The 17,593-nt window shown below is 40.1% G+C and overlaps 1 protein-coding gene and 1 pseudogene across 1 annotated transcript in view; one reads left to right on the forward strand and one right to left on the reverse strand.

Moving 5' to 3' along the window:
* RCOR1 (REST corepressor 1) overlaps positions 1–17,593 on the forward strand; it is a 124,256-nt gene that overhangs the window by 11,779 nt on the left and 94,884 nt on the right. The gene's annotated exons all lie outside the window — the stretch shown is intronic.
* On the reverse strand, positions 10,345–11,268 carry LOC102993097 (ribosome biogenesis protein NSA2 homolog; annotated as a pseudogene).

A 17,593-nucleotide genomic window follows, 5' to 3' on the forward strand; every position in this document is an offset into this window, starting at 1 on the left:
AGAGCTCAGGCTCAGTAGTTGTGGCGCACGGGCTTAGTTGCTCCGCAGCATGTGGAATCTTCCCGGGCCAGGGCTTGAACCCTTGTCGCCCACATTGGCAGGCAGATTCTTAACCACTGCACCACCAGGCAGGCCCCTCTCTTTCATTTTGAATGCTTTCTATTGCTATATCTTTAAGTTTGCTAGTTTTTTCTTCTGCAGCGTCTAATGTGCTGTTAATACATGTATTTTTTTCATCTTCCAGGTTTCATATCTAGAAGTTTGATTTGGGTCTTTTAAAAATTTTTTCATTTTTTAATTGAAGTATAGTTGACTAACAGTGTTGTGATAGTTTCAGGTGTGATATGGGCTTTTTAAATGTATCTCGGGTCTCCCGAGCATACTCAGCCTTGCCTCAAACTTCTCAAACACTTTGCAATACAGTTGTAATTATTTTAATGCCCTGGTCTGCTAATTCTCCCATCCATCTCATTTCTGAGTTGGTGTCAACTGATTGATTTTTTTCCTTATTATGGGTTGTCTTTTTCTGTTTCTTATGCTTGTTTGGTAATTTTTGTTCGGATGCCAGACATTATGAATTTTACTTTGGATGCTGGGTATCTTTATATTCCTATAAATATTCTTGCGCTTTGTTCTGAAACATGGTTAAGTTCCTTAGACATGGTTTGTTCATTTCAGATCTTGCTTTTTTAAGCTTTGTTAGGTGGGATCAGAGCAGCATTTAGTCTAGGGCTAATTATTTCCCACTACTGAGCCAAAACCCTTCTAAATACTTACTCTACCCAATAGTCCTTTAATTCTGAGGTTTTCCACTCTGGCTGTTGGGAATAGGCACTCTTCTTGGCCCTGTGTGAGCCTCATGGATTATTCTCTTTATTCTTTTGAGTAGTTCTTTATCCGGAAACCTCAAGTATTTTCTTCACAGGCATGTGCTGATCAGTACTATGCTGAATACACAAGGAGGAGATCTCTGGAGTTCTCTTTCTGTGCAGCTCTCTCTTTTCTGGTATCCTGCCCTACAAACTCTAGCTGCCCTGGCTTCCTTGGCCTAAGCTTGCCTCCTAAACTTGGGGAGATTGCCTGACTTTCCCTGGGTTCTCTCTCCCTGTGCTGCCAGTTGGAAACTCTCTCCAGGCAATAAACCGGGGCAGTTGTAGGATTTACTTCGCTCGTTTCCTGTCTCTCAGGGATCGTTGTACTCTGTTGCTTGGTGTCCAATGTCTTGAAGACTGTTGCTTTGTACATTCGCTTTTAGTTGTTCATAATGACAGGGTAAATCTGGTTCATGTCACCCCACCTTGGCTGGAAGCAGAAGTCTAGATTTTTTAAAAAAGAAAAGTAGAGGAATTGGTTATATTTCCTTTTTTAAAGAAAACGTTAGTACACATTTACATGTTGTCTTTTACCCCTAATCTATTTAGTTTCTTCTTGAAGCTGTTAGGGCTTTTTTTTTTTTTTTTTAATTAAAATATAGTTAATGTACAATGTTATGTTAGTTCCAGGTATACTACATAATGATTTGATGTTTGCACGCATTACGAAATGATCACCAGGATAAGTCTAGTAACCATGTGTCCCCATACAAAGTTATTACAATATTATTGACCATATTCCTATGCTGTATATTACGTCCCCATGACTGGAGGTTTGTACCTCTTAATCCCTGTCACCTGTTTCACCCAGCCCCCCACCCCATCCCTTCTGGCAACCAGAGTATACTGCCTGTGTTTTTTTCTACGAGTTACATGGTTTCAGGTCTTACATTTAAATCTTTAATCCATCTTTTGAGTTTATTTTTGTATATGGTGTGAGAAACTGGTCCAGTTTGATTCTTTTGCATGTAGCTGTCTGATTTTTCCAACACTATTTATTGAAGAGGTTGTCTTTTCCCTATTGCATATTCTTGTCTCCTTTGTTGCGGATTAATTGATTGTATAAATGTAGGCTTATTTCTGGGCTCTCTATTCTGTTCCATTTATCTATGTTCCTGTTTGGGGGCCAGTACCATACTCTTTTGATTACTGTAGCTTTGTAATGTAGTTTGAAATCAGGCAACATGATAACCCTCAGCTTTGTTGTTTTTTCTGCAAATTGCTTTGGCTTGTTGTGGCTTTTAAACTTTTAAGTTTGGGTTTTATGTTCATGGAAGCATTCTGTAAATAGAATAAAAATAATGCTTTTAGAAACCAGAATATAAAATTTTATGTTTTCATATAGCCACTATTCATTTCAGTGTTCATGATAGAGTGCTTAGTCTGCCTACTCATTGAAATCTGATGATTCTAGCCAGAATTTTCCAAAGCAGGAATTTTTTTTTTTGAGTTCACTATTCTTTATAAAATATATTATTTAAAAATTATTCGTTCTAATAAGAACTAAAATTTTTTCAGAGAAAAGTATACTTTTCTCTTTGAAAAGTATAATTTAGGAAATATCTCATTCTTGGACTGTCTTAGACTTCCATCTTGCTGAGATGTAATAAGTATTTGTGTGTGTGTGTGTGTGTGTGTGTGTGTGTGTGTGTGTGTGTGTTCCTTTTGAAACACTTCTTACAGAATTTTTATTGTTTCCTAATCATTTTCAGCTCGATGCCTTTTAGATTTTGAACATCTGGCGCTTTCATATGCCATATATTGATCCTCCTAAACTGAATTAGGGTTTTATATAACTGATGAACTATCATTTTGAGTCCTTGCTGGTGTTCTGCTTGCTTGGCAACAGGTCAGTTTCCATGGCATTGCCATTTTTGTACAATACTGTTAGTGGAGCAGAGAGGTTGGGGGTGGGCATGCAGGCCCCTCACCCTGCTAAAGCAGGGTAGAAGCTGGAGTAGCTGAGCTTTTATTTAGTTTTGCATTTTAAGTTTCTAGGTAATTTTTAAAGTAAGAGTTGTATTGCTGTAAAAAAGTTTTGAAACCACACTTTCTATCTTATTAAGAACACGTAGCAGTAGCAAAGTGAAAGTGTTGATACCAGTGATTTGAAGTTTAAATTCTACAGACTTTAATGCAGTTAAGACAAAGCTAATAATCATTAGGCATTCTAAAAGCATGCAACTTTTGCCTCAATTAGACACATTCATTGGTGGACTGTGTTTAATTGTGAAGGAAAAAACCAATTTAAGAACATGTATGAAATTGGAATTATGCTCTGGAACAAGTAAGATGAGATGTAATTAGGTGTTTTTTAGTTTTAGCTTTTCAGGAACGTAATTCCCCTCTGACACATCTATTGTCTTGCTTTTTACACGTTGCACTTTTGTACGTACTTTCAGGAACTCGTGTGAGAAAACGATGGACTCCTTTTACTTCTGGTGGTCTAAGAACACTAATTTTTCTCTCTTACACAACTTTACACTTAACATAGTTTTCCTAAACATTAATGAGTTTGCTTTTTTGCTTATGAAGAATTTGAACATGTAGAAAACAATAGAAATATTAATGAGTCCTGTATGTCTGGCAACCAGATTTAATAATTGTAAGATTTTTTTAAAATTACTTATTGTATTTTTAAATTTTTGGCTGCGTTGGGTCTTCGTTGCTGCGTGCAGGCTTTCTCTAGCTGCAGTGAATGGGGGCTACTCTTTGTTGCAGTGCACAGGCTTCTCATTGTGGTGGCTTCTCTTGTTGCGGAGCATGGGCTCTAGGCATGCAGGCTTCAGTAGTTGTGGCTATAATTGTAAGATTTTTGTCATCTTTGTTTTAGCAAAAAAAACCTTTTTTGGCTAAAGTTTAGTCAATTTGCTTTTCCACATTACAGAAAATGAAGTTGTATATTCGACTTATTTATTGAATACTTACTATATCCAGTAGTCATAAAATGCCTCGTCTGGTGTATGTGAGTGCCGTGTGATAAAGTATGCCTGTGCTCTGACAGCCTGGGGGCATGGTGGGATGAGGTGAGGTGGTTGAAATTGGATATGGAAGGGAGGGCTTTCCTGAGGTGACCCTTAGGTAGGTCTTGAAGGGCATATGAAGGGAAGCTCTCCAGGCTGAGGGTTCCATATGTTTAGATCCTGTGGGTAGAGAGGATGTGACATTTTTGAGGAAGTTTGATATAATTGAGGCTTGGGGAGGTAATCAGAAAAGTGGTGGAGAGCCTGTAGAGGTAGGCACATGACAGATCACAAGGGCCTTGTGTGCCAAGCTAAGGAGCTTATTTTATTTTTAAATAATACCTTTACTAAGATACAATTCACACACCATAAAATTCACTCTCTTAAGTGTACAGTTTGGCAGTTTTTTTGTATATTCACAGAGTTGTACAACTGTTACCGCTGTCTAATTTCGTTTTCATTACCCCCAAAGAAACCCTCTACTTACTAGCAGTCATCCTCCATTTGGAATTTATTTTAAATGTCGTTTAAATGATTTTATTTATTTTATTTTATTTATTTTTTGGCCATGCCGTGTGGCTTGTGGGATCTCAGTTCCCTGACCAAGGATTGAACCTGGGCCACAGCAGTGTAAGTGTGGAGTCCTAACCGCTAGGCCACCAGGGGACTCCCTATTTTTTTTTTTAATTTTTATTTATTTTATTTTATTTATTTTTTGGCTGCGTTGGGTCTTTGTTGCTGCACGCGGGCTTTCTTTAGTTGTGGTGAGCGGGGGCTACTCTTCGTTGCAGTGCGCGGGCTTCTCATTGCGGTGGCTTCTCTTGTTGCGGAGCACGGGCTCTAGGTGCATGGGCTTCAGTAGTGGTGGCTCATGGACTCTAGAGCACAGGCTCAGTAGTTGTGGCGCACGGGCTTAGTTGCTCCGTGGCATGTGGGATCTTCCTGGACCAGGGCTCGAACCCGTGTCCCATGCATTGGCAAGCTGATTCTTAACCACTGCACCCCCAGGGAAGCCCCCTATTTTATTTTAATTATAGTTGATTTACAATATTGTGTTAGTTTCAGGTGTACAGCATAGTGATTCAGTATTTTTACACATTATACTACATTGTAAGTTGTTACAAGATAATGGGTATAATGCCTTGTGCTCTACAGTAACTCCTTGTTGCTTATCTATTTTATATATAGTATTTTGTATCTGTTAATTCCATACCTCTAATTTTTCCCTCCCCCCTTTCCTCTCCCCTTTGGTAACCATGAGTTTGCTTTCTGTATCTGTGAGTCTGTTTCTGTTTTTCATATACATTCATTTGTATTATTTTTTTGATTCCATATGTAAGTGATATTATAGTGTTTGTCTTTCTCTGTCTGATTTATTTCACTAAGCATAATATTATCTAGGTCCATCATGTTGCCACAATGGCAGTATTTCATTCTTTATGGCTGACTAATATTCGTGTGTGTGTGTGTGAGTGTGACATCTTCTTAATCATATTGTCTGTTGATGGGCAGTTGGGTTGCTTCCAAGTCTTGACTATTGTAAATAGTGCTTCTAGGAACACTGGATGCATATATATACATTTTTTTCATGTATCTTTTTGAATTAGTGTTTTCTGTGCTTTTGGAGATATACCCTGGAGTGGAATTGCTGAATCATGTGGTGGTTCTATTTTTAGTTTTTTAAGAACCCTGCATACTGTTTTCCATAGTGGCTGCACCAATTTACATTCCCACCAACAGTGCACCAGGATTCCCTTTTCTCTGCACCCTTTCCAGCATTTGTTGTTTGTAGACTTTTTGTTGATGATCATTCTGACTGGTGTGTGGAGTTAACTCACTGTGGTTTTGATTTGCATTTCTTTAATAATTAGTGATGTTGAGCATCTTTTCGTGTGCCTGTTGGCCATCTGTATGTCTTCTTTGGAAGAATGTCTATTCAGGTCTTCTGCCCATATTTTGATTGAGTTTTTTTTTTTTAACATCTTTATTGGAGTATAATTGCTTTACAGTGGTTAGTTTCTGCTTTATAACATGTTTGGTTTTTTTTGATACTGAGTTGTATGAGATGTTTGTATATTTTGGATATTAACCCCTTGTTGGTTGCATCACTTGCAGATATTTTCTCCCATTCTGTAGGTTCTTGTTTCGTTTTTTCAATGGTTCCCTTTGCTCTGCAAAATTAAGTGATTTTTTTTTTTTTTTTTGGTGGTACGCGGTCCTCTCACTGTTGTGGCCTCTCCCGTTGCGGAGTACAGTCTCCGGACGCACAGGCTCAGTGGCCGTGGCTCACGGGCCCAGCCGCTCTGTGGCATGTGGGATCTTCCTGGACCAGGGCACGAACCCGTGTCCCCTGCAGGCGGATTCTCAACCACTGCACCACCAGGGAAGCCCTTAAGTGATTTTTAATAACCATTTGTCAGTGGTTCCCATTGCTGTGCAAAATTAAACGAGTTTTAATAACCATTTAAGACTTATGTCTCTTAAAAATAACACATTAATGTTTGTGTTATGGAAGCAATAGTGTAATATTTTTGTGAAATACTACCTGTCATACTGACCATGTGTTTTAAAGCTACACTGCCCCACTTAGGAGAGTCATTGCTCTTCATTGAGCAAGGATGGAGAGTTTTAAGCCACAGAGTGCTGTGAATGTGATTGCAGTTTGGAGAGATCATTGGTTGTTGTGATGAGGAGAGCTTGTGGGAATGAATTAACAGACGGTAGAGAAGACCACTTATTTATTTAGAAACTTGTAAATGAGCATGTACTATGTGCCAGACACCATTGTAGGCACTGTGAACAGACTAGGCATACTGGCCCTCATGGAGTCAAGTTCTGGTGAGGGGATGCCGTGGGGGTAGGAGGGAAATGAGGATGTGTTGGAAAGCTCTTAAGCGGTTACAGTAGACAGACTGTAATGATAGATTTAATGTGGGGCACAAGGAGGCGACGACAACTCCTAGGATGTTGGCTTAAGTGACTTGATGATTGGTGGTGCCATCCGCTGAATAGGGGATGTAGCAGTTTTGAGGTTGAGATACCCGCACATAATAATTCAGGCAGCATTTATGGAGAATTATCATGGACTTTTCTCCCATCTTTTCTCTAAGTTGCGTCCACCTCGTCTGTCTTCCTCTTGTACCTTGTTATTTACTTCTGTCATAGCACTTTCTATCTTTAGGTAAGTATTAGCTTCTATGTCTTCACCACTGCCCACTGAGGGTGGGAACTGCCTATATCATTTTCGTATCCCTGCCTACAGACCATCTCTGCTAGCTTGGAGAATATGATTGCTTCTTATTTGCCTCCACTGTAGCTGTCCTCCTATAAGCCATCATCATCTATAACTTTAATTACTGAGGTTGCCTTCTAGTAAGTCTTCTGCTTCCACATGTTAAAATGTAAGTCAGTATGTTTCTCTACTGCTCAAAACCTCACAGTGGCCCGTGTTTCACTTAGGGTAAAAGTGAAAGACTTCACAACGGCCTTACAAGACGTACTTAGTCTGGTTCTTGTATTACTTTTATCTCCTTTGCTTCTTACAAATCTTTGCTTAAATGTTACCTTCTCAATGAGGCCTGTCTTGACCTATCTACCTATCCATCTGTAGACTGACAGACAGTCTAGCATCATATTGTACTCTTTCAACTATGTGATATTCTGGAAAAAGCAAAAACTACATAGACAGTAAAAAGATCAGTGGTTGCCATAGGTTAGAGGAGGAGGAGGAATGATAAGGCAGAACACAGAGGATTTTTAGGGCAGGGAAAATACTCTAGGATACCAGAGTAATGGATACACGACATTGTACGTTTGTCCAAACTCATAGAATATACACCACCAAAAGTGAACCCTGGTGTGCTATGGACTTTGTGTGATTTTGATGTGTCAACATAGGTTCGTCAGTGGTAACAAATGTCCCACTCTGGTGGGGATGTTGATAATGAGAGAAGCTATTCATGTGTAGGGGCAGAAAGTATATGGGAAATCTGTGTATCTTCCTCTTGATTTTGCTATAAACTTAGAACTGCTCTAAAACAATTAAGTCTTTAAATATAAAAAACAACAATAACAATAACAACAAAAAATCTAACCACAGGTAGCACAATTAAATAAAATTAATATTTGTTCCTTAGTATAATTAAATCTCCAGTCATCTCTTTTTAAATAGTTGTTTAGATCAGCATTCAAACATGATGCACATGTTGCATTAAAAAAATAGGTTTAAAAAAAATAAAAAAATAGGTTTATCGGGACTTCCCTGGTGGCGCAGTGGTTAGGAATCCTCCTGCCAATGCAGGAGACACGGGTTCGAGCCCTGGTCCGGGAAGATCCCACATGCCACGGAGCAGCCAAGCCCATGCGCCCGCGAGCCACAACTACTGAAGCCCACGTGCCACAGCTGTTGAAGCCCGAGTGCCTAGAGCCTGTGCTCTACAACAGGAGAAGCCGCTGCAATGAGAAGCCCGCGCACCGCAACGAAGAGTAGCCCCTGCTCACAGCAACGAAGACCCAACACAGCCAAAAATAAATAAATTTATTCAAAAAAAAAACTTTATTGGGACTTCCCTCGTGGTCCAGTGGTTAAGACTCCGAGTTCCCAATGCAGGGGGCCCAGGTTCGATCCCTGGTCCAGGAACTAGATCCCACATGCATGCCACAACTGAGAAGTCCACATGCCACAACTAAGAGCCTGCATGCTGTAACTAAGATCCCACATGCTGCAACTAAGACCTAGTACAGCCAAAATAAATTGATAAATAAAATATTTAAAAATAGTTTTATTGAGGTATAATTGACATTTAATAAACTGTCATATTTAAAGTGTACAGTTTGATTAGTTTTTGTTTTTATAAATTTATTTATTTTTGGCTGCATTGGGTCTTCGTTGCTGCGTGCAGTCTTTCTCTAGTTGTGGTGAGTGGGGGCTACTCTTCATTGTGGTGTGTGGGCTTCTCATTGCAGTAGCTTCTCTTGTTGCAGCACACGGGCTCTAGGTGCGCGGACTTCAGTAGTTGTGGCGCACGGGCTTAGTTGCTCCATGGCATGTGGGATCTTCCCAGACCAGGGCTTGAACCCATGTCCCCTGCATTGGCAGGTGGATTCTTAACCACTGCACCACCAGGGAAGTCCCAGTTTGATTAGTTTTGACATATGTATACACCTGTGAAATTATCACCACAATCAAGATACTGAATATATTCATCACCCCCCACCCCCAAATTTCCTCATGCCTCTTTGTGATTCCTCCTACCTTCCCCTCCTCCCCCAAGCAACCACTGATTTGCTTTCTGTTCACTGTAGATTAGTTTGCATTTTCTAGAGTTTTATATAAATGGAATCTTAAATTATGTACTATCTTGTCTGGCTTCTCTCAGCATAATTAATTTGAGACTCATCCACATTGTTGCATGTATCATTTGATTATTCTTTTTTATTGCTCAGTAGTATTACCTTGTATGGATACACCACATTTTTTTAATTCATTCACCTCTTGATGGACATTTGAGTTATTTCCATTGTTTGGCTATGACAAAGCTGCTGTGAATAATATTTGTGTGCAAGTCTGTGTGTGAACATATATTTCCTTCTCTTGTGGGTAAATGCTGAGGAATGGAATCATATAGTAGTTGTATACTTAATTTTTTTAAAGAAACTGCAGACTTTCCCAAAGTGGTTTTATAATTTTACATTCTTACCAGCAGTGTACGAGAATTCCAGTTGCTCCACAGCCTTACTAACACGTGGTATGGTCAGTCTTTTCAATTTTAGACATTCTAATATGTGTGTAGTGGTATCATATTGTGGTTTTAACTTACATTTGCCTACTGACAAATGATATCGAACACTTAAAAAATATGCTTATTTGTCATCTCCATAGCTGCTTATAAAGGTTCTCTTCACTCTCCTGGCTCCATGGCCTGGAAGCTCTCTCAAAGCAAGAAGGTGGGACAGCAGTAGGGCTCATCTCCTTTGTTTCCCTTTTTTCATTTTTTGGGGGGCTGTGTGGGCTCTTCATTGCGGGCTTCTCTCTAGTTACAGCAAGTGGGCTTCTCGGATTCTTTCTCATTGTGGTGAACAGGTTTAGTTGCCCCGCAGCATGTGGGATCTTAATTCTCCCACCAGGGATCGAACCTTTGTCCCCTGCATTGGAAGGTGGATTCTTAACCACTGGACCACCAGGGAAGTCCCTTGTTTCCCATCTTTCAAGGATCACTGATGTGCGTTGTCTGGAAGACCGTTGTTTCTTATATTTTGTTTGTTTGTCTGGATTTTTCAGGGAGGAGGGTAAATCTGGTCTCTGCTACTCCCATCTTGGCTAAAAGCACACAAATAAATCTTAATATATAGATTTTCCTGTCTTTGTTTTTGATTTCCCTCGTAATTTAGTTGTAGAAAACCACTAGATTGTCTGGTTGAGTTTCCCTCATTCTGGATTTTCTGATTGCATCCCTGTACTGTTTTTTGTTTTAAACTAGGCCATTTTAATTTTTTTTTTTAAACAATAGAATAAATAGTTTTCTTGATGACTGCAGACATGTAAGGCTGATTGGTAGTATTCAGAAATATCAGAGTAATGGTTTCCTGCTTGGTGTGTAGTCTTCAATAATTATAAGGAGTTATTTGTATGTATCTGCTGTCAAACCAGTAAGACTGCATTTGTGCATCCATCATTTTCAGGATTGTTGGTAACCTGGGCATGTTTTCCCCAAATGACCTTGCCTCCTTGCGTCACTAGGCCCAACTCGCTCATGGTCACCTCAGTGACAGTACCTTTGGTAATAACACCCGAAGCTGCATATAGTGGGGATGAGGGACTCTTCTTCACACCAAGCATTGGCAGGCAGAAGGTGGCTTTCAGTTCAGGATGGTTACGCGGGCCTTCTTAAAACGTAATCCCGTTGGCCTAATGAATCTTCCATATTTAGGTGGTTTTCGAGCAAAGCCAGCTCCAGCAAAGCAAACTTTAGTAACCATCCTCTTCCAGGCTTGCTTCTCTCTCTTTCCTGTTCGAATAACTTTTCATGCTCCCGTTTCTCCCTGGGCACGAACTTGGGGCAGAGGGAGTGCCCATGTCCCCGCTTTTTTCTCTTTTCGTTTTTGTTTGACCATATTGGAAAGTACTTTAGCTCGAGACTGGCCCTCTCTGTCCAGTAGATACGCAGGGACTGCTCCCTGGGGAGTCTTTTCATCATTCTTCTGTTTGGTGTTTCTTTTTTCATGCATCTTAATAGTCTTTTTCATTTGTATTTTCTCAACATGGCGCTGTTTATGGTAGAGCTTAGCTTTCAGACCAGTCATTTTTTTTTGCCTTCTTTGAACGTTCATGAGCCTCTAGACCTTCCTTCTTTCTCTTTTTCTCACGGTAATCCAAACGATATCCATAGCGCTTACGGTGTAACTCGATATATTCATTTTGTGGCACGCTCATGGCCGCCGAGCCACCGGGTGCAGCCGCCGGGGCGCGAAGAAGCTCTCAATTTTCTGGTCTTAGAGACCCACCCCCTGTACCGTTTTTAACATGTTCCTTTATCCTTTATATTTTCTACAAACTGGTGGTTAAATTTAGAGGATTGATCAATTTCTGATTAAAATTATTTTGGGCAAGAATAATTCTGAGGAGATATTTTGACCATCCTATTTAAATGAAAACCTCCATTGCACTCCAGTCCCGCTTATCCTGGTATACTGTTTCTTATTTTCATAGCATCTACTAACATAATATAAAGGTACATATTTGTTTAATATTTGTTCTAAAACTTAAACTCCATAAAGGCACAGGTTTTTGTTTATGCTGTATTCCCAGAGTCTAGAACATTGTTCAGCACATAGTTGGCACAAAGTAAAAATCTTTTGAACAAATAAATGAATGAAATACAAAGGCACAGAACTGGTGAACTCTCATTACTTTCATTACCATTTGTAGAAAAGTAACATTTTCTTTTGTTAGAATAATTGTGCTTAACAACACTATTAAAGACAATGTAAAATCTTCTGGAGCTCGGGCAGTTAGGAACTCCAGAGGTGGATTTTGGAGGAGGGCTGTGTAACCTGCTCTACTTCTTCCTCTGAGAATAACCCTCCTTTTGGTAGCTACCAGAGATTTATTGGCTCTTTAAAATCCGAGCTCAGAGTCGCAGCATTTTTCAGGGGATCAGGAAAGTGTTCCTTTGCTCAGAGTGAGACTGCTACTCTGCCAGCCTAGAGGCTTCAACAGAAGTTGAAAGGAAGCCCCAGAACTTCAGATGTTCCTGGCGAGGTCCTCACCCCACCTTCCCCTCCCTCAGCACTCCTAGCTTCTCTGTTGCTCTCTCTGCCATTGGTATTGATCTCATTATGTGCTTTTTTCTTTTCTTTTTCTTTTTGGCTGTGCAGTGTGGCTTGTGGGATCTCAGTTCCCCGACCAGGGATCAAACCTGGGCCATGGTGTGAAAGCCTGGAATCCTAACCACTAGGCCACCAGGGAAGTCCCATATGTGCTTTTTTCTTGGTGATCAGTCACCAAGAAGGCCAGGATTCCTAGGTCATCCCCTCATTCTATAGGCTTTAATCTCTAAGACACTGTACATTTTTTTTCTGATCGCATCTCGCACCCCTGACCTTCTCTTGACACTTTTATACTGAGCCTTCTGAAACTCAGGGTACATCAGAATCCCCCTAATCCTCAATTTCTTTTGTGAATGCCCCTCACATTCTTTTTTTTTTTTTTTCCGGTATGCGGGCCTCTCACTGTTGTGGCCTCTCCCGTTGCGGAGCACAGGCTCCGGACGCGCAGGCTCAGCGGCCATGGCTCACGGGTCCAGCTGCTCCGCGGCATGTGGGATCCTCCCGGACCGGGGCACGAACCCGTGTCCCCTGCATTGGCAGGCGGACTCTCAACCACTGCGGCACCAGGCAAGCCCTCCCTCACATTCTTGTTCTTACTGCAAATTCGTTGTCTCCTGATGGCACTATTTTCCCTGCAGTGCTCTCATGTGGTACTTGCCTTTTCCCCTACATTCCTCATATCACTGTGCCTGGAAGTGGGATGTCTTCCTTGTTCTGTATTGCCACTTCTGTACCATTTTTTTCTCTTCCGTAAAAACACCCACAGTGGATATTATGTCATCAGATTATACCACTCACTACTGCTTTTTGCTGCTTCTCCAAAGGTTGCTGTGGAGGATTTGAACCCCTTATTACAGAGTCACTCTGTATCTCTTGTAATGCTTCTTACCTCATATCAGTAAAGTTACGCCAGTTTCTTTTTGTTAGTGTTTGCGTAGTGACTTTTCATCTTTGTGCTTTCAGTCTTTCTTTATTCTTATGTTTTAGGTATGTCTGTACACATTTTTTTTTTAATTTTATTTATTTGTTTGTTTGTTTGGTTTTTTTTTTTGGCTGCGTTGGGTCTTCGTTGCTGCGCACGGGCTTTCTCTAGTTAAGGCGAGAGGGAGCTACTCTTCATTGCGGTACACGGGCTTCTCATTGTCGTGGCTTCTCTTGTTGCAGAGCCCGGGCTCTAGGCACGCAGGCTTCAGTAGTTGTGGCACGTGGGCTCAGTAGTTGTGGCTTGCGGCCTCTTGAGCACAGGCTCAGAAGTTGTGGCACACGGACTTAGTTGCTCCGCGGCATGTGGCGTCTTCCCGGGCCAGGGCTTGAACCCGTGTCCCTTGCATTGGCAGGCAGATTCTTAACCACTGCGCCACCAGGGAAGCCCTGTACACATTTTAATCCAAATCTTAAAAGGAAATTTTTGCTTTTATGTAGGACATTTAGTACCGTTTACAGTTTCTTTTAAGTATTTGCTCATATATTTGTAGTTAGATTTACTGATTGAAAGCTTTCTATTTATTTGACCCACCTGTTCTGTTTCTTTCTTGTTCCTTTGATCTTCTTTTGCATTTCGTGTTTATTATTATTCTACCCTGTCTCCTTAGCTTGATAGTTATATGCTCTTTTTCAAAATACTACTCTCTTAATGGTTTTATTTTGGTTTGCAAATTTTTTTTATTGTGATAAAATACACAGAAAATTTACCATCTTTAATTATTTTTAAGTGCACAGTTCGGGGTATTAAATACATTCATGATGTTGTGCAACCATCACCGCCCTCCATCTCCAGGACTCTTTTCATCTTGTAAAATTGAAACTCTATACCCATTAAATACGCTCCATTCCCTCCTCTCCCAGCCCCTGGCACCCACCCTCTACTTTCTGTCTCTGAATTTGACTGCTCTAAGTACCTCCTATAAATGGAATCATACAGTTGTTTGTTTTTTTAAAAAATTCCTTTGGCATAATGTCCTCAAGATTCATTCATGTTGTAGTATATGTCAGAATTTCCTTCCTTTTTAAGGCTGTTTAAAGAACACTTTTGCCAGATACAGGATTTTTTGGTTGACGGTTTTTTCCTTTTTGCACTTTGAATATATTGACCCACTGTCTTCTGGCCTCCAAAGTTTCTGATGAGAAATCTGCTTATAATCTTATTGAGGATCCTTAGAATGCGACGAGTCATTTCTCTCTTGCTTTCAAGATTCTGTCTTTGTCTTTGACTTTCACAAAGTTTGATTGTTTCAGTTATACATATATATACATTCTTTTTCATAATGTTTTCCATTATGATTTATCACAGGATATTCAGTATAGTTCCTTATGCTGTACAGTAGGACTTTATTGTTTATCCATTCTGTATATAATAGTTTGCGTCTGCTAATGCCAACCTCCCACTCCATCCAGCATCCCCCCCGCCCCGCAACCACAAGTCTGTTCTCTAGGTCCGTGAGTCTGTTTATGTTTGTAGATATGTTCTACATATGTGTTGTATTTTAGATTCCACATATAAGTGATATATGGCATTTGTCTTTCTCTTTCTGACTTACTTTGCTTGGTATGATAATCTCTAGGTCCGTCTATATTGCTGCGAATGGCATTATTTCATTTTTTTTATGGCTGAGTAATATTCCACTTATACATATACTACATCTTTTTTATCCATTCATTTGTCAGTAGACATTTAGGTTGTTTCCATGTCTTGGCTACTATGAATATGCTGCTATGAACATAGGAGTGCATGTATAACAGCTGAAGTTGAAATTAACACAATTTACCTTCCAACCCTTTTTCTGGAAGTTGCAAGCCTTCAGTAGACCCCAGAGTTACTCAGTAGTTACATGAACAGATTCTGCCAGTGCAGTTGTTGTCTAGGTGGGGAGACAGATTTCGGGTGTTTCTTATTCCACCATTTTCCCAGAATCTTCTCCCTTAGAGATTATAATTTACATCCTCGATTTATCAATCTGATGTAAACTAGGTGCTTTTACCCTCTTTAAGGGCAGTGCAAGGACCATAGAACCCTTCAGTTACCCCTTGTGCTCCCTGTGTGCCTTGTTGTTTTATATTTTGTCTTACATGTTTTAATTCCTATAAGAAACAATTATCTTACACAATTATTCATTAGGATTTATTCTCATGTTTACCCTTTTTGTTGCCCTTCGTTCCTTTGTGCCCCTCATAATTTTCTATCTGGGTTTATTTATTTATTTATTTATTTATTTCTGTGTTGGGTCTTCGCTGCTGCGCGCGGCCTTTCTCTAGTTGCGGTGAGTGGGGGCTACTCTTCGTTGCGGTGCGCAGGCTTCTCATTGCGGTGGCTTCTCTTGTTGCAGATTTAATTCCTATAAGAAACAATTATCTTACACAATTATTCATTAGGATTTATTCTCATGTTTACCCGTTTTGTTGCCCTTCGTTCCTTTGTGCCCCTCATAATTTTCTATCTGGGTTTATTTATTTATTTATTTATTTATTTTGCGGTACACGGGCCTCTCACCGCTGCGGCCTCTCCCACCGCGGAGCACAGGCCCCGGACGCACAGGCTCAGCGGCCAGGGCTCACGGGCCTAGCCGCTCTGTGGCACATGGGATCCCCCCGGACTGGGGCACGAACCTGTGTCCCCCGCATCGGCAGGCGGACTCTCAACCACTGCGCCACCAGGGAAGCCCTATCTGGGTTTATTTTTCTTCTGCTTGCAGAATATCCTGTGATATTTCTTTTGGGGTAGGCCTGCTATTGATAAATCTATCTGAAAATGTTTTTATGTCAGGTTTATTCTTGAAGGTTACTTTTACTGGGTATAGAATTCTAGGCCACAGTTACATTCTTTGAGCACTTCAGAAGTATTTCATTGTGTTTTGTCTTCTTTTTTAAAAAAATATCTTTATTGGAGTATATAATTGCTTTACAATGGTGTGTTAGTTTCTGCCTTATAACAAAGTGAATCAGCTATACATATACATATATTGTCTTCTTTTCTTTTTTAGTAAAGTAGTATTATTGTAACCTGCCTGGTTTTTTTTTTTCAGGTGGTTTAAAATTTTTTTCTCTTTGTCTTTGTTTCAACTACTTTATTGTGATATCCCTAGGTATGAATTTTTTTTTTTTAAGTTTGTTTAGGATGCTTAGGGCTTCATGAACCTGTGGCTTGCTGTCTTTTCATTAATTTTAGGAACTTCTCAGTCATTGTTCAGTTATTGCTTCTGTTCCATTCCTTTAATATCTTTGGGCTTCATTTGACTTATTTTATTCTAAGTTGTCTTTCTCTATCTGCTTTTAAATCCATCCATTGAGTTCCTAGTTTCAGTTTGTATAGTCTTTTTTTAGTTTTAGAGCTTTCATTTGGTTCTTTTTTTATAGTTCCTAGTTCTCTGCTAAAATTGTATATCTTGTCTTTTATCTCCTGGAACATTGTAAGTATAGTTATTTTAAAATCTGGTAACTCTTAATATGGGAATGCTTGTGGATCTGTTTCCATTTTATATTTCTTCTGTCTTTTGTTCATATTGTATTGTTTCCTCATATGCCTGGTCATTTTTTATCACATGTTTTATATCAAACTTGCAATTTGCAAAATTGGTTATAAAAAATTTTTGAGGTCCAGGATAATATCTTCTTCTAGAGAGGATTTATTTACACTAGCACTCTGGAATCACCTTAATCCAATTTCAGATGACCCAGTTGAAATGACTCAAAGCTGAACTGCAGTCCCTTTGAGGGTCTGTTTACTTCAGTTTCATCCTTAACTCCTAGGGTGTAGCCTTTTGGAGTGTCAACCAAGAAATGGGCATTCACTAGCTGCTGTCCTTTTCTCCTCTCCCCAGTGGCAGTACTTGTGGAGTCCAGTGTCTTTGCCCTAACTCCCGAAGCCTGTCAGATTCATTACTCCATCTCTTAATGGTCCCCTATGAAATTGGCAAACATCCTTGAGGGGAAGAGTGACCTCAGTAGCTGGACATCCCTTCCTAGGCTTCAGTCTCTTCTGCATTCTGGCCTTGTCTTCTCAGTTGTCTGATTCCTTCAAGCAGATGTTTTAAATATTTTGTTCAGGTTCTCGGGGAGGGAGGGGTCTGAGTTACTAGTCTATTACTAGAACAGAAGTAGCTTCTACCTTTCTGTCCCTTAGTACAGTACAGTGTCTGTAGTCTTTTATGATTTCAGTATCCCCGAAGATAGTTGATCCCAGAGCAGCTGTGAATGACTGGACAGCAGTTAAACAACAGTGACCCCGGTCCTTAAATACCTTGGCTTCTTAGTTCCTTGACCTCTCTCCCAGGCATCCTCCTGTTCTCTACCCTATACAAGGGTATACCTTTGTATACCCATTCCTTTGAATTACCATTATCTGAAACACCCCTGTCATCTTTTTTTTTTTTTTTTTTTTTTTCGGTACGCGGGCCTCTCACCTCTGTGGCCTCTCCCGTTGCGGAGCACAGGCTC

The sequence above is a fragment of the Physeter macrocephalus genome, chromosome 11, assembly GCF_002837175.3.
Source record: "Physeter macrocephalus isolate SW-GA chromosome 11, ASM283717v5, whole genome shotgun sequence".
NCBI lineage: Eukaryota > Metazoa > Chordata > Mammalia > Artiodactyla > Physeteridae > Physeter > Physeter macrocephalus.